Source organism: Hippoglossus hippoglossus, chromosome 9, assembly GCF_009819705.1.
Source record: "Hippoglossus hippoglossus isolate fHipHip1 chromosome 9, fHipHip1.pri, whole genome shotgun sequence".
NCBI classification, from domain to species: Eukaryota; Metazoa; Chordata; class Actinopteri; order Pleuronectiformes; family Pleuronectidae; genus Hippoglossus; species Hippoglossus hippoglossus.
This window is the reverse complement of record NC_047159.1, coordinates 17,251,604-17,265,890: the sequence shown is the minus strand read 5'-3', so window position 1 is coordinate 17,265,890 and position 14,287 is coordinate 17,251,604. Positions and strand designations below refer to the sequence as shown.

The following is a 14,287-nucleotide window of genomic DNA, read 5'->3' as shown; positions in this document are numbered from 1 at the left end:
TTTTCTAATTATGTTACGTGATTTGACTACAGTGACATTTTCAATGCAGGACTTTATTTCTAACTATATTTTTAGACTGCATTGTAGCTTTTTTTCACTTCCCGTTCACTTCCCCGTCTGCTTTAACTTACAAAACCTCTAATGAGGTTGCCATCAGTGAAACAACACAAGAGTCATAAAAACAAACAAACAAAAAAAGCAATCCAAAGTTCTTCCCCTGTCTCTCTCTCTCTGTCTCCCCCTCAGCGGGATGTTTCCTGTTACTGCAGATGCCCTGCCATGCTGCGGCCCAGGTTTATTTTTGTACCTTGTGTTTTTTGTTGTGCTTTTCCCAGACGGGCGGCACTGGCACATTTCAGCGCTGCCTCTGTCTGCTTCCTGTGGCATTGTGCTCCTGACTAACCCAGAGCTACCACCCAGTGTCGGCCTCTTCCTCATCCTCATCAGGAATAAAGAGCAGCTAGCGACATGCGGTGTGGGAGAGTGTGTATCCATATATATGATAATCTGTGAATGCGAGCACATAAAGCCAGCTTGCTGCCTGGGTGTGTGAGTATTCTATTCAGCATCTGCCCACTCTCTGTTCTACTTCTCTGATGGCATCGGGCTGGGCGTGAAGACTCCAGCGATATTCACCCACAGTCTCTGAAGTTTCCGCCAGCTGACTTTTTAGGTCAGACAGGAACAAGGTTTAATCAGAGCCGAGATAAAAGCGGACTGACGACGCTCCTGCATCCTCCGCTGCTCCACCACCACCACCACCACCACCACCACCACTGTTCCCTCATCCTCCCTCGTTCTCCTTCATATCTCTCGATCGTTAACGTTTGGCACAAAGAGGAACTGGATGCTTTGCCGATTTTTGACTCCACATTCTGCTGCAAACAGAGTCTGTATTTGTCTCAGCAGATGAACGTGCAGATGGACACAGATGGATATTGTATCTCCATGGTTCAGTGGCGTGAGACTGGATTTGGCGTGTGTGTGTGTGTTTGTGCGTGTGCGTTTGTGGTGTACAACACTGTGCACAGCATCAAGTGTGTTTTGTGAGTTTTTTTCCCCCTTTCTTTCCCTCTTCCGTCTCGCAACCTGGATTACCCAGAATGCTTTTACTCCACAGCAGCCTGGAGGTCTGCTGAGTTTGCCTTCATGCCCACAGAGAGAGAGAGGGAGCGAGAGAGAGAGGGAGAGAGAGGAAGGAGGGAAAGAGGAGAAAAGAGGATAAAGCAGAGATTATGAGTGTGCATGTGTGTGTATGTGTGTGCGTGCGTGTGTCAGTGAGTGTGTGAGTGCTCTTAATGTTTGTTTGTGTGGGAGAAAAATGAGAACTGGGGGAAGAAAAAAAAAGAATCTACCTGACCTGCTGACAAAGCAGCATTTTCCAAATACAGCAACAAGAAAATAAATAAATACACAAATAAATAAATAAGCAGCACAAGGATATCTCCCTGCCCCCAAACCAGCACTGCTCCTCATCTACGGTAAACAAAAACAACACCGCCAACAATAATAACTCACATTGACTCAAATGACGTAAAATCATGAGGAGAAGCATCAGAGGGGAGATACATGCCCTGAGAGGCTTTATACACCAATCAACTTCATTTCATTTCATTATCTATAAAGGGGAACAGGAGCCAATCACAGCTGACCTGAGTGAGACGCTGCAGGACAGGTCGCCAGTCCATCATGGGGTTGTTATTTAGAGACAAACAACAATTCACACTCACATTTACTCACTATTTATCATATGATATCACATGACGGGGAATAATTCTCTGATCAACAAGAGTTTTAGATTTTCTCCCGATCCGTCTTATTTGCTTCTTTTTTAAAATCTTTTTCGAGCCATATTCTTCTTGACCTTTGACCGATCAGCTCCAGAAGTTAATCATTTGAAGAGACCCTCCCAAGTAATACTCCCCCAAAAAAATATATTTACTGCCAGCGGCTGGTTAGCTTAGCTTAGCACAAAGACCGGAAAAGAGGAAACAGCTGGATGGGCTCTGTTTGAAGGAAACAAAAAAACCTACCAGCAGCCAATTTACAAGTTGTTTCTCATTAGATTCAAAACATCTAGTTCAGTCTTTTTTGATTCAGGGGTCTCAGGCCAGAGTGTAAAGTGATTACAATATATTGGGCTATGTATTATGAATAAGATTTAAGAATTAATTTAAGCAAAAACAAAGTCCAAAAACTAGCTTTGACTGTTTCTGTGACTAGGCAGGGGAACCTCTGAGAAGCCAAGATCTTCAATGTGCTCTAAGCAGAACCATCCAATATAAACGTAAATATTTTTGGGTCATTAGGGCCTTTATTTAATTTTGGTCTGTGAATGGTTAAAGATAATGATTTAAATGACATTTAATGTTAATTTGATTGGTAACGACTTATTTGCATAACTGCTGTTGGCCGTTACATTAAACACGCTGATGTACGGAGACCTTTACTGCACCAAACTACACAGTCAATCCTGTCTGTTGATAATAGTGTTAACAGTGAGACTGCAGAGCTTCCCCTGATGAAATGTGACCACATCAATGTGAAGCAATTACCTCATATTAGCCACAACAGTGTGGTAACCAGGAAGGGAATGTTTACTGTGTGTTACTCTGAATTTGACTCGGTACGTTCCTGTCGACCGCCTCTGTTTAGATACTGATTCACAGCCGAGCTCAGCATATTCCAGCACTTAACCTTTGCAAATATGACACACACACACGCACATACACACGGGCACATGCACACACACGCACATGCACACGCACACGCACACACACACAGTTAATGAGGAGTCTATCATTTACACTTCTCACACACCAGTGTTTACACTTTCCTGACAAGGCCGAGGGAAAGGAGCAATGAGATGCTGATCTGGTGGATTTACAGATTAACTCACAGTATCAAAGTGTACTGTACGTTATGGTGAGAAAGTAACTGTCAACACTGACTTTTCAATGAGTCTTGGCACATTAGTTTAAACAGAAGTAAGTACTGCTGCTAATATTTATAGAGTTTATCATTATAATTATTATTATTTTCATTACTTTATACTGGAGGACCTGAAAAACATACTTTCACCAGCCTTTATTGATTTTATCTGGACTTTTTATTTATTTTATGTCTTTCATTTTATTTTATTTGTTGTCTGGCTTATTTTGAAATGTGTCATATATATACAATTTATTATTTAATATTGCACTTGACCTAAAGGAGCTGGCTGCTTTTTTCATTTTGAGAAAAATAAAAAATTATGTAATAAGCATAATTAGTCATTTAGAGCAGGTCAGGACTGCATTCACTGCCTGACCTTTTCTTTTAGCTCAACTTTCTTTCTATCTATTTTGTCAGTTTCAGAGTTTTGCTCCTTCTCCCTTGATTAGCCGCGTTCTTCTCCGTCGCTGTCGTCTTTACAGAGACGACGGGAGACTTGATTCAGTTGTTAGAGTTTGAAAACAGACGATCAATCTGTCTGTCTACGAGTCACTGACTTGTTGAACATTTTGCTCTTAGTGGCTCGATGTGAGCTGTGATCCCTTTGGTCACAGTCACTGGTGTTGTGACCACGAGGTGTTTGTGATGAAACCGGAGACCGTGGAACAGCCACAGCTTGTCCTCAGATGAACACTTGCATCTCCTGGCAAACTCATTGTTCTGCATGAATTATTCAAACCAACAGGAGAACGCTACATCGAGACTTACACATCGAGACTAACAGTACAACACAAGACAACATCGCTGACATCCTCCATGAGGACAGAATCAAGGGGGTAAAAGGAGGTAAAAAGGAAAAGTGGATCCTGATTTCCAGGTTTTAAAAACTAATGAAGACAAAAGAGTCTCTTTTCCCATGTGGACTAAAGATTCATATTTTTGTTGATAGAGTCTGTGCGCAACATTTTCCTCCGATGGTAAAGCATCACTAAGATAACACAAGAAGTACAGAGCTTAAACCTCCACAAAGGGCTAACAGGGCCCTTCTGGTTGTAAAACTAAAAACAAAGCAAAACAAACAAAACACCCACCACCAGATATCACAATGATAAAGAAAGTAAAAAACTAAAATCCTGGATCTGCCCCTTCGTCCAGATCCACAGCAACACTTAATGGGTTCCTACTTGGCCCGTGTCACATCCCTCCAAAGACACAAACCAACAAACAAACTTAAATGGTATTCAGTAGAGCATATACATCCATCAAGACCAAACAGTCTCCATATAAAACCACATTTAAATTCACTAGATCTAGATTTTTATGTAGATCTTTACCAAATTGCACACACTCATAAATAAATGTCCCCTAAACATGTCTTTAAATTTTTTTTTAAATCAAGATCCATGAATTAGTCTCAGAGAAACCAAGGAAAACTTTGAATAATCTTGCAATGTTAAAGAATGTGAACAAAAAAAAAGTCCCGGATCCCTTCTTTGATCCTGATCTATTTTTAAATGTTAAACTCTTCCCTGACCCACATCGCATCCTTCCACCAAGTTTCGAGGATATCCGTTAACTTGTTTTTGTGTAATCTTGCTTACGAACAAACCATCGAACAAACCACACAGGGGCGAAAACATGAGCTCTTTGCTGGAGGTAATAAAAACACCACAAAGAGAAATGGTCCAAATTTGCAGTAAATGAATCAAACTGTATGACACCATCAAAATGACGTCATGCGAGATTGACGTGAAGTTATGAGTGCAGGTTTAGACGAGTAAGAAAACCTTCGGCCAAGCTTCTATCACCAACGTGCTCCAGACATGACGCACTTGACTGATGTACAACAACAGCGCTGCCTTACCCAGCATGCTCAGCTTTACATGACTGTGGAACGAGTGCTGAAAAGAGAGCTGACTCATTAAGAACGAGAAGAAAATTGCGCAGAACACATTTTATGTAAAGTAATAAAAACATGCTGTGCCCTCCTGGAGAAAACACGAAAAGAGCTGAAGGAGCCGCAGACGTTTAAATGTTGTGCAATTTCACTACTTTGCAACCTAATCAGACTTTGAGCGCACTGCATTCACACTACACTAATCCCATCAGACTAAAGGGCTCAGTAATACTTAATGAGATAACTCACAAACTCTTTTATGCCTATATGTTTACTGATTGTGTTCGCCGCTAATGTGTGTGCATAATGCATGCATACGTACATTGTGCATGTGTGCGTGCGTGTGTGTGTGTGCGAAAAGGCAAGAAGCCATTTTCATTCAATACTTCAGAGACTGAGAGACCCTCAGAGATGCGTGAGTGGAATCTCAAAAGGCTGTCTGTGTCCATCTCTCTCTCTCTCGCTCTCTTGCTTCTCACAAAAATCAACTCTGTCTCTCTCAAGAGGAAAGCGCTGCAATAGTCTATATTCTTTCTGACTGTCAACATGAAAAAAATTTAAAAAACAACAAGAGTGGCATTCAGTAGAGTGCAAACCTCTGGCAGGGCCCAACAGTCCCCTTAACCTCAATCAAACTCAACCAAATTACACACACTCATAGTCATCAGTCCTCTAGATAGGCCCCATTTATTTGATTTAATATCCATGAATTATTCCTTGCAATGTCAAATTAAAATTCCAATCTCAGAATGCTCCTTTGTCTGCATCCATTTCATTTATCTGTTTATTTGACATGGACGATGCTCATTAATCAACAGCTAAATGAGTGTAAATGAGCCAGAGTTAGCTCAGCAGGCTAATTTCCATCTGTTGTTCCTGGCCTGGTTTTTAAAATGGCAACCTAAAATTGAAATAAAATGACTTGTTATAGTCAACACATACAAGCAATATACTGTAGGCAGACTAATATTCAGACGTGTACAATGCACAACAATAAGTAACAACACAACATATGAGGCACAGCAAGTAGAAACCAACAAAGACAAACTGCAGGCAGGCAGCAAGAGTCAGTAGGCAGTCAGAAGTCTAATGTGCATTTCTTCAGCTGACGAGTGAAAGAACGATAAGTATTTACTTCTCTTATCTGCTCTGGCAGCAGATTCCATTCTTTAGATGCTGTGACACAGAACGCTGACTGACAAAAAGCACTTCTTCGAGTGGGAATGATACAGTCCCCTCTCACTCTTGAGTGCCCATGCTCTTAACACAACAAATGTCTTCGGTGGAGGCGGAGCGGTGTTGTGTAATATCTTATGAACTAAACAAAAGGTTTTTCCCAACTTAAAAGTCGATGTGCATTTAAAAGTTGACAGCTGCTCGTGGGTGTCTGATCTAAAACTTTAGGAGTGCGTTTATATAAAGTTTCAAGTGGCTTCACTTTAGATTTGTTAGCCTGTGCCCAGCTTGTCAAAACCAATACGTAAAATGTGGAATATCATTGCAGTTTTAAAGCTGTGTGATTGTCTAACAAATCTAAAATTACTTTAGTTAAGTAGTCTGTTCAATAGTGTGTTGCGTAATCCTGCTGGCAAACAAACAAATCAATCCACAAACAAACCAGCGGTCAGGGGTGATAACATAACCTCCGTGGTGGAGCTAACAATGAATTGACCCCACAAACAAACACTGACTGTGTATCAAACACGATATTTCTCCATTGCAAACCAAGAACAAGCCAAGTCATTGCACGTGTTCAAGTTCCTTCATTACAATGAGTGGGTGATGTAATTATTCTCCTGCTGCAGTAAATATTAACCAGCTAACCAAATGTATATGTATCCTCTAGTTAAAAAAATGTGTCCCTAACAAATGCATTAGTATAAACACCTGCTTGAGTAGTAATTTTGGAAAGCTGCAGCTACCAGATGTTTTTAAAAATTAGACTGTAGAGCTGGGAACAATTTTTTATTTGTATTTAGTAACAATGAACAGGCAGCGTTTCCCCTAGAACGGTACAGATCAACCGTCCAAGGGTTTACTGAGATGTAAAAGTTAGAAAAGATCCTTACATCTGTAAGCTGGACCACAGAATGTTTGACAGTTTTGTTAGAAACAATGACTATAAAGTTGAAATATTCCATCATCAAAAGATGTTGATAGGCTAATTGATTGAAGTGTTTCAGTTCTAACATTTGACAGAGTTCATGGTGGGACTTGGGCCATAAATAACATAATTTTCAGTGAAGTGAACAGTGTCAGAGGGACAAAGCAGCGAGAGCACTGGGACAGAAATGTAAAAATGCAAGTTCACAAATTTCAAGTTCATTTTTTATTCTAGGTGTCTTCACAGAGCAGTTGGGTGGGGCCAGTGGGGGGTGGGGTGTGGGTGGGGTGGGGGGGTTGAAGGGGTTACCACTGAGTCTCAGGGCCACCCGCTGAACAACAGGATCTACAAATGACACACCACACAGGAAGGAACTGCTCCTCCTCCCTCTCCCTCTTTCCAGCTCCCTCCATCCTCTCAAATGCCATTAGTCCACTTCCTGAACACACACACACACACACACACACATAGGTTTGTACTTCTGACTTTGTGAGGACACTCATTGGCATAATGCATTCCCCACATGCTTACTCTTGAACATAATCCTAATCTTAACCCTAAAACCAAGTCTTAACTCTCTCTCTCTCTCTCCCCCTCTCCCTCTCTCTCGCTCGCACATTTAAGTTTAAGTGGAAACACAATAGGAAAATTGATTTCTACATTAGTGTATATGCACACACTCAAACTTTGTTGTCTGTAAGTCACTGTCAACAACATGTTTACGTCTATATACTAAGAACTTAAAGTAAGAAGAAAGCAGGGAAGACAGTAAAAGAGAAGACGTGTGTTTTAGCAGCACAGAGAGGAGAATGGATGTGCGCTGCTTTTGAACATGTATTATTCACAGTCTCCCGTGGCGACCACAGACAGATCAACAAGCACCACTGTCCAATCCTGAGCCAGACTCACTTTTTAATTTCAAGGCAGATAGGCTTAAAATCGCCCTCTGGCATTCAAAGCTCACATCTTAACCAAAACACACCATATGCTACACTGACGATGCAGCGGGTGAATAAAACACTCTCCGTGTGAACTTCAGATCTCTGGTGTTCGGCAACAGACTGTGGCGGAGTTCAAGCTGTCAGATGAGTTATATGACTATAACTATGTGTTTGTATGTTAGTTGTATGTTAACTTTGGGTCAAACCCAGGTTGCTGTGGGTGAAATTCCACTTTCTTTAAAGCTGGGTCTTGATTTTGTTGGTTTGGTCTACTCGACAACAGTGTAAATATAGAGTATATTTGTTAATGTCACCAATTGCGTGTAAAAAAACAAAGATTGCCTCCTGCTGGCTGGGTGCAGCACAGGTCCTAACCCCCACCTCCTCCTTGTTTGTAGATGGGACATGGACCAAACTAAAAAGTAAAAGTACATGTCAAGTCATTTTAGGTAGTTCTCGTTTATGAATGAATTAATATTACTAACAAGTCTGCGTAGGGACCTTTTATTTGAGCAGCTGTTTTATGTAATTACCAAGCTATTTATAAAACTGCAAGTGAACATCACCCATTGTCAACCTTTATTGTCTTCAGGAGAAAGCACTAAAGCACTGGGCTTGGACCTGAAGGCCACAGAGAAGGTAGGATGGTCAGAGAGTGTAAGAGAGACTGTATTTTTAGTGTTGGTCGTTTCACTGTTGACAAAATCATACTGTAGCTCAATACTACTCTGCTGAGCTCTGAGAACATGGTGGTCAGGGTCAAACATCGAAGACATTAGTGTCACCCATAAAGGTTTTCAATCTTTTCAGTCCTTATCACAATATCCTATACAGCACCATTCCCATGTTACCTGGTAATCACCTGCACCGTTACATGACCAGGTGGACGCACAACACTAATCTACTTGGCCTCACCCGGTGATTACAGTTAGGGAGATATCAGCTGCACAGGAGGTGGGGGTCCATGCACGTATTTCCTTTATCGCTGATGTCATTATCGACCCCCGTAGACATCTCTGCAGCTGTATACTATGTGAGGTGGAGCCGCGAGCTGATGCACTGTCAGATACACGTACAGAGCTGAAAATGATAGTGGCTGTGGTGCGGGAGACAAACTTCTATCTCACGTAGTTTAACGACACCAGGGCAGATAGGGGAGATGGACTGAACACGGAGAAGAGAAGAGGGTCGACAGACACGGGGGAAGATTTAAAAAACACAGCTTGAAATGAAGATGAGAATATATCGCGTTTTTTTCCATCTCCCAGATCGATACGAGATAGAATAGAATATTGAATACTGATTGAGAATATCGATCCGCCTGAAATCCAGACGTTTTCCTGATCTTTAACACCGAATAGTGATGCTTTTATTTTGCAACTGCAGAAATTAAACAGGAGATTGGAATTAGACACAAAAAACTCATCAATCCAAGCTCACTGGAAGAAACTGCGTGAAGTCACACTCAGTGTCTTATCTCCTTCTAGTGCTGGAGGGCCAGAGGCAGGAGTGAGAGACAGATAAGGGATATGGGTGGGTACAACAGCAGAAAAAATACAGGGGGGTTAGTTGGGGTCAGAGAGAAAACGTGCCAGTCTGAATGTGTCAGCATTTCTCTCTCTGCCATGCTGCTCAGCCTCCGTAGTCCCAAAACAACTTCCACACTTCAATCTCTGGAACATTCACAATAATCCCTTTCACACACACAACCTGTAAGCGTTCTGCTGTGTAAACGTTTACGGCAGTTCCATAACTTTCCTCCCAAATGGGTCAGGAAAGACCCCCTAAGTTTTGGCTGAGGTGTCTCGACTGGGAAATTCAATAAATACCTTTCGAGTGCAGTGGTGGGAGGCGGGGCTAAGAAACATCACATACCCACCTCCACACACACAGACATCATAGACACACATGTACACATTTGACATACCAACAAGCGAGCTAACACAAAGTTATCCTGGTTGTCTAGCTGAGAGACGACTCTAGCAGCAGCTGTGTGTCACAGACACAGCCGAGGCAGAAACTACTGTGTCTGAGGACATGAAAGAGCAGGAGATGAGGGACGTGTCTGAATGGTAGATTAAGGGTTTAGTTTCAGCATGGATTTGAAAATGAGCATAACTTCCCAGATTCCCACCTACGAGCGGACGATGGTGAAGGGGGGTTGCCCACCTTTGATTAGAGGCTGTTAACTTTTTGAAATAAGTATAAATCTTATGAAACAGAGACGTCCGAAACGGGGAATTCGTCGTAAGCGTTGGTCCTGCAAGGTCCAAGACAGTTTGAAACACTAAGCAACATTATGAGCCACGTTCAACAAATAAATGTAGATATTTTTATTTGATAACTTTGGTAATAAATGTGATTTTAAAACCAGCATAATGTATGTCATCAAAGAACAGTCGTGCAATTTAGGTTACAGCAGCATCACTTTAAAGTAGACAGAGTCCAATGTACAAAAATTGACTTAACCAGAAATATTCTTGAAGCTTTCTGGGTGATGCTGATGTGGCACCTTTACTCTGACAGACACATAAATATGCTTCTGACTTAGCCCCCGTATCTTCATAATCAATAATAATAATAACTGCAGTCAAGCTAGAAATGACTCTCCTGTATCGTATCCAACTGTGTTTGAGCTTGTTCTTGTTCCAACACCCTCGTGTCTCTCCCTGCCCTCAGTTAACCTCTCTCCTCCACTCTGCACCACACCCTCCTCTTTGCCCCGGCCCACCGCGGAGCAGCAAGGCGTGCATATGTTAACATCACATAAACACTCCGCCTCGGCGTGTCCAAACACGCATGTGACATGACTCAGCGCAACAGGCCACTGGAAAACACATTCCTCTGAGACCAGAGGGCTGAGCTCGCAACAGGCCAGCGAAAGAGGAAGGAAGACGATAAGAGACTTAAAGAGGAATGTAGTAGGACAGAGAGCGGGGACCGAGAGGGATGAAGAGGAGGAAAAATACTGATGTGAAAGAGCGGCGATGAAGCAGTGAAGAGAGCGAGGGGGGAAAAAGCAGAAGGAACAGAACAAGTGATTGTAATGTTTTTCCAAAGAAAGCCAGAGACATAGAACAGGCTTTAAGCAGCAGCTCAGCGTTCACAGTCACTGAAATGTCCCTCGTTTAGTTTTTCTGTTACAGAACACGACAATCATCTCCATCTCTGCTCAACCTATATGGAAATCCCTGCTCTGCTTCTCCCTTCCATCCACCTTCACTCAGCTTACTCTTCATTGCCATGGCAATGATGTTACAGTGAGTCACCTCCACATCTCCCTCCTCCTCAACACTGCCAAGAAGGAACATGGGAGAGTGTGCAAGAGAGCGAGAGAGGGAGAGGGAGAGAGAGAGGGAGAGAAAGACGGAGGGAGGATGAGACAGAGAGCGCTCTGTTTCCCTGGAAACAGACTGGGGGTCTCCCCAACCCCCATTGGTTCTCAACTGGTTGGAATCAGCTTGTTACCCACAATGCTTGGAGCCAACAGAGTCTCTGTTTCTAGGTTGTCTCTGTCCTCTCTGTTAAGCTCTGTGTCTTTACACTGCTTACACACACACACAAGCACACAAACAGGTTTGCATTTCAGGCCTCCCAATCATGACTGGATTATGCTAATCTATAACCACTTTAGAGCTTGACGGACTCTTTGGGCCGATGTCAGGGAGTAAAAAACTTCTGGTACCAACAGTATTAAGAAATGGTGTCTTGACAAGCAGCTGATATTTTTCCAGGACTGTACTTCTACAAATCGACGTACAGTAAATGACTCATAATGATGCTTTTTGTTAAAACTCTATCATTGTATTATTATTATTGCAATGTTTTATCACTGCAGGATCCACATCAACATCTGGCAAAGGCACTGACAATGCAATTTAGCCTTTCAGCTATTTACTTTTGTATGAATGTTGATTAATATACATTAATATACATTGTCCCTTTTCAAATAAAGAATACATTTAAATTTAAAAGAAATGGCAATGATTACTGAATATTTATCAAACATTTCTGGCAAACAATGGTAATTGAGGCTTGATTTTTTTTAAAGTTTAACTATAAAGATTTTTGATTTAAAAGAAAAAAAAAGAAAAGGAAAATACAACCAAATATATATAACATAAATCAAGAGAGTAAACATAATTTTGGACACCAAATGTAACCGCAAACATCTTTTCTGAAAAAGTTTTCATATTGACCCATATATTGAGCCTCATATCAAACGATATAATATCGATTAATCAGTCGGGCTCTAAATCAAATAATAAAACATCAGCCCCAGGATCTTAGAGATTTTTTAAAATATAATTGCAGTCAGCTTCTCTGAACATATCTATGGACTTTGGACTTTTCAATATGTGTTGTATTATTTCCTAATTAATAAAAGTAAGGCTCAAATATTGCCTGCAGGCACCACAGTGAAATAGTTTAGGGAACGGATAATCAGTGCGAAATTAGTTCCAGTGAGCAGTGAAACTTTCTTCTCAAGCTTTATGCAGCTGCAGGTAATTGTGACAATATGTTACTGAGGCTCGGAAGAAAAACAAGATATAGATGGTTCAGCTCAGGTTAGAAAACCTTTGCTGGGAACTGAACTGGTGGAGCTTGTTAGGAGGCAGCTCTGCCTGAGACGACAACTTCAGGGGAAAGAAGGTCCCATAGTCGATAACATGGCGGCAAGGATGTCAGGATGTGAAGGCAAAATCTGTATTTGATTTGACGTGGGCTCTGGATGGTCGTTTTCAATGCAATTATTTCATGTAGAAAAGATCACTGATTAAAAAAGCAAGAAGTCTTTAAATTGGATCAATTTGTGTGAAAGAGACTGGAAACACAAAAACAAGTTGATTAAACCTGTTAGATTATGAAGCAATAATTAGATAATCTTGTGTGCAAAATGGAAAAAAAAAACCTGAGCAAAACAGATAGAGTCTATTTTCCAGGGAGCGTGAATGTGATCAGTGAATTTCATGGTAATCTGCTCGTTACATTTTGATATTTCCTGGTTATTAGTGGACATTTTAGCGAGCAATGGTGCCAAAATTGAAATTAAACATAAATAATTAACAATTTAAACATTACAGCATTTTCTATTGCAACTCTCCGTCAGCACTGCGTTATTACATTTGCAAAACATGAACTGACAGAAAACAATCAGAAGTGAATCAGGAGTAAAGACCAGTTTTATGAATAAAACCCCACTTGTACAAAAGAAAACCACAAAAAAAGAAAAAACCTGTCCATGGTCAAATGAATGAATGAGCGTCCTTCTGTTTAGTGTCACGCTGCACTTACACTGTACACTACATGTTTCTCTCTGCAGAAAGGAGTTGTTTTCAGTTAAACCCCAGGGTCACCACGCCTTCATGTCCTCCAGCCTCACCCACACACACAACCCCCCCCCCCCCCCCACACACACACACACACACACACACACAAACAACACAGTGCATTATGTTTCCACAGATATCAAACACTGACAGTGCATCAGGACGCAAATGAATAAAGCAGCCCCGTGTCTTTATTACTTATTTATAAACAGGTGTATCCTTTCAGCTGCACAATAAAGACAGAATGTGTGTTTTGCTGCGAAATTGGCCGTCGTGAATGCGTCTCCAGAGCGGGTGAGTGTGAGTGTGATATCAGGCAGCGTGAGACAGAGTTTTTTTATCAAAGGGGGTTGCTCTTGGCACTGCCTCTTGATCTCTTCTTCCCCTCTAACTGCCGTGTGCCTGCTATCTCCCACAGTGATGCCACGCGACGATACCAGCCTGACTCCCTGTGCTATAATACTGCAGCCGGTCCACGGTGCATTTTATGTCCGCTGCTCACCCTCCAGTTCATCCATCTGTCAACCCCTTTGTTTGTTTTAACTAAATCAGCCAGCAGCTAGTTTTTTCTCTTTGCAGCTTTACAAATGTTTGCCAAGTAATAAAATCTGTGATCTGTGGAGGTTAAATAAATCCGACAGCTTTAATGAGAGTATTAAAACGATAAAACAGAAATAAATACTGTACACTAAACGTCTTTTTATTTTCTTGTGAAAAACGTCTTCATCAAAACTAGAATGGCACTTAGTAGAGCACATACCTCTGCAAAGGCTGAATGGCCACTTTATCACCATTGTAAGTGCATGTATTGAGATCAGATATAAACCATGGGGATACGCAGGCAAAATATCCATTCTCTCATTTAGTTGAAAGGAATATTTGTAACCGCACAGTAACTGAGCATCTCCCTAATTTGATTCACCTAATCCGGATCATTATCCAGATCTGCACAAAATCTAATGGGCTCTTTCTTGACCCATCTCACATCCTTCCACCAAATGTTGTAGTAATCTGCACACTTCTTTTGCTTGTAATACTAACAGACAAACAAACAAACAAACAAACACACAAAAGAACAAAC

The 14,287-nt window shown here is 41.4% G+C and overlaps 1 protein-coding gene across 1 annotated transcript in view; it reads right to left on the bottom strand.

Moving 5' to 3' along the window:
- Positions 1-14,287, bottom strand: part of si:ch211-130m23.3 (uncharacterized protein LOC558547 homolog) — a 55,655-nt gene that overhangs the window by 9,223 nt on the left and 32,145 nt on the right. The window lies entirely within an intron of this gene.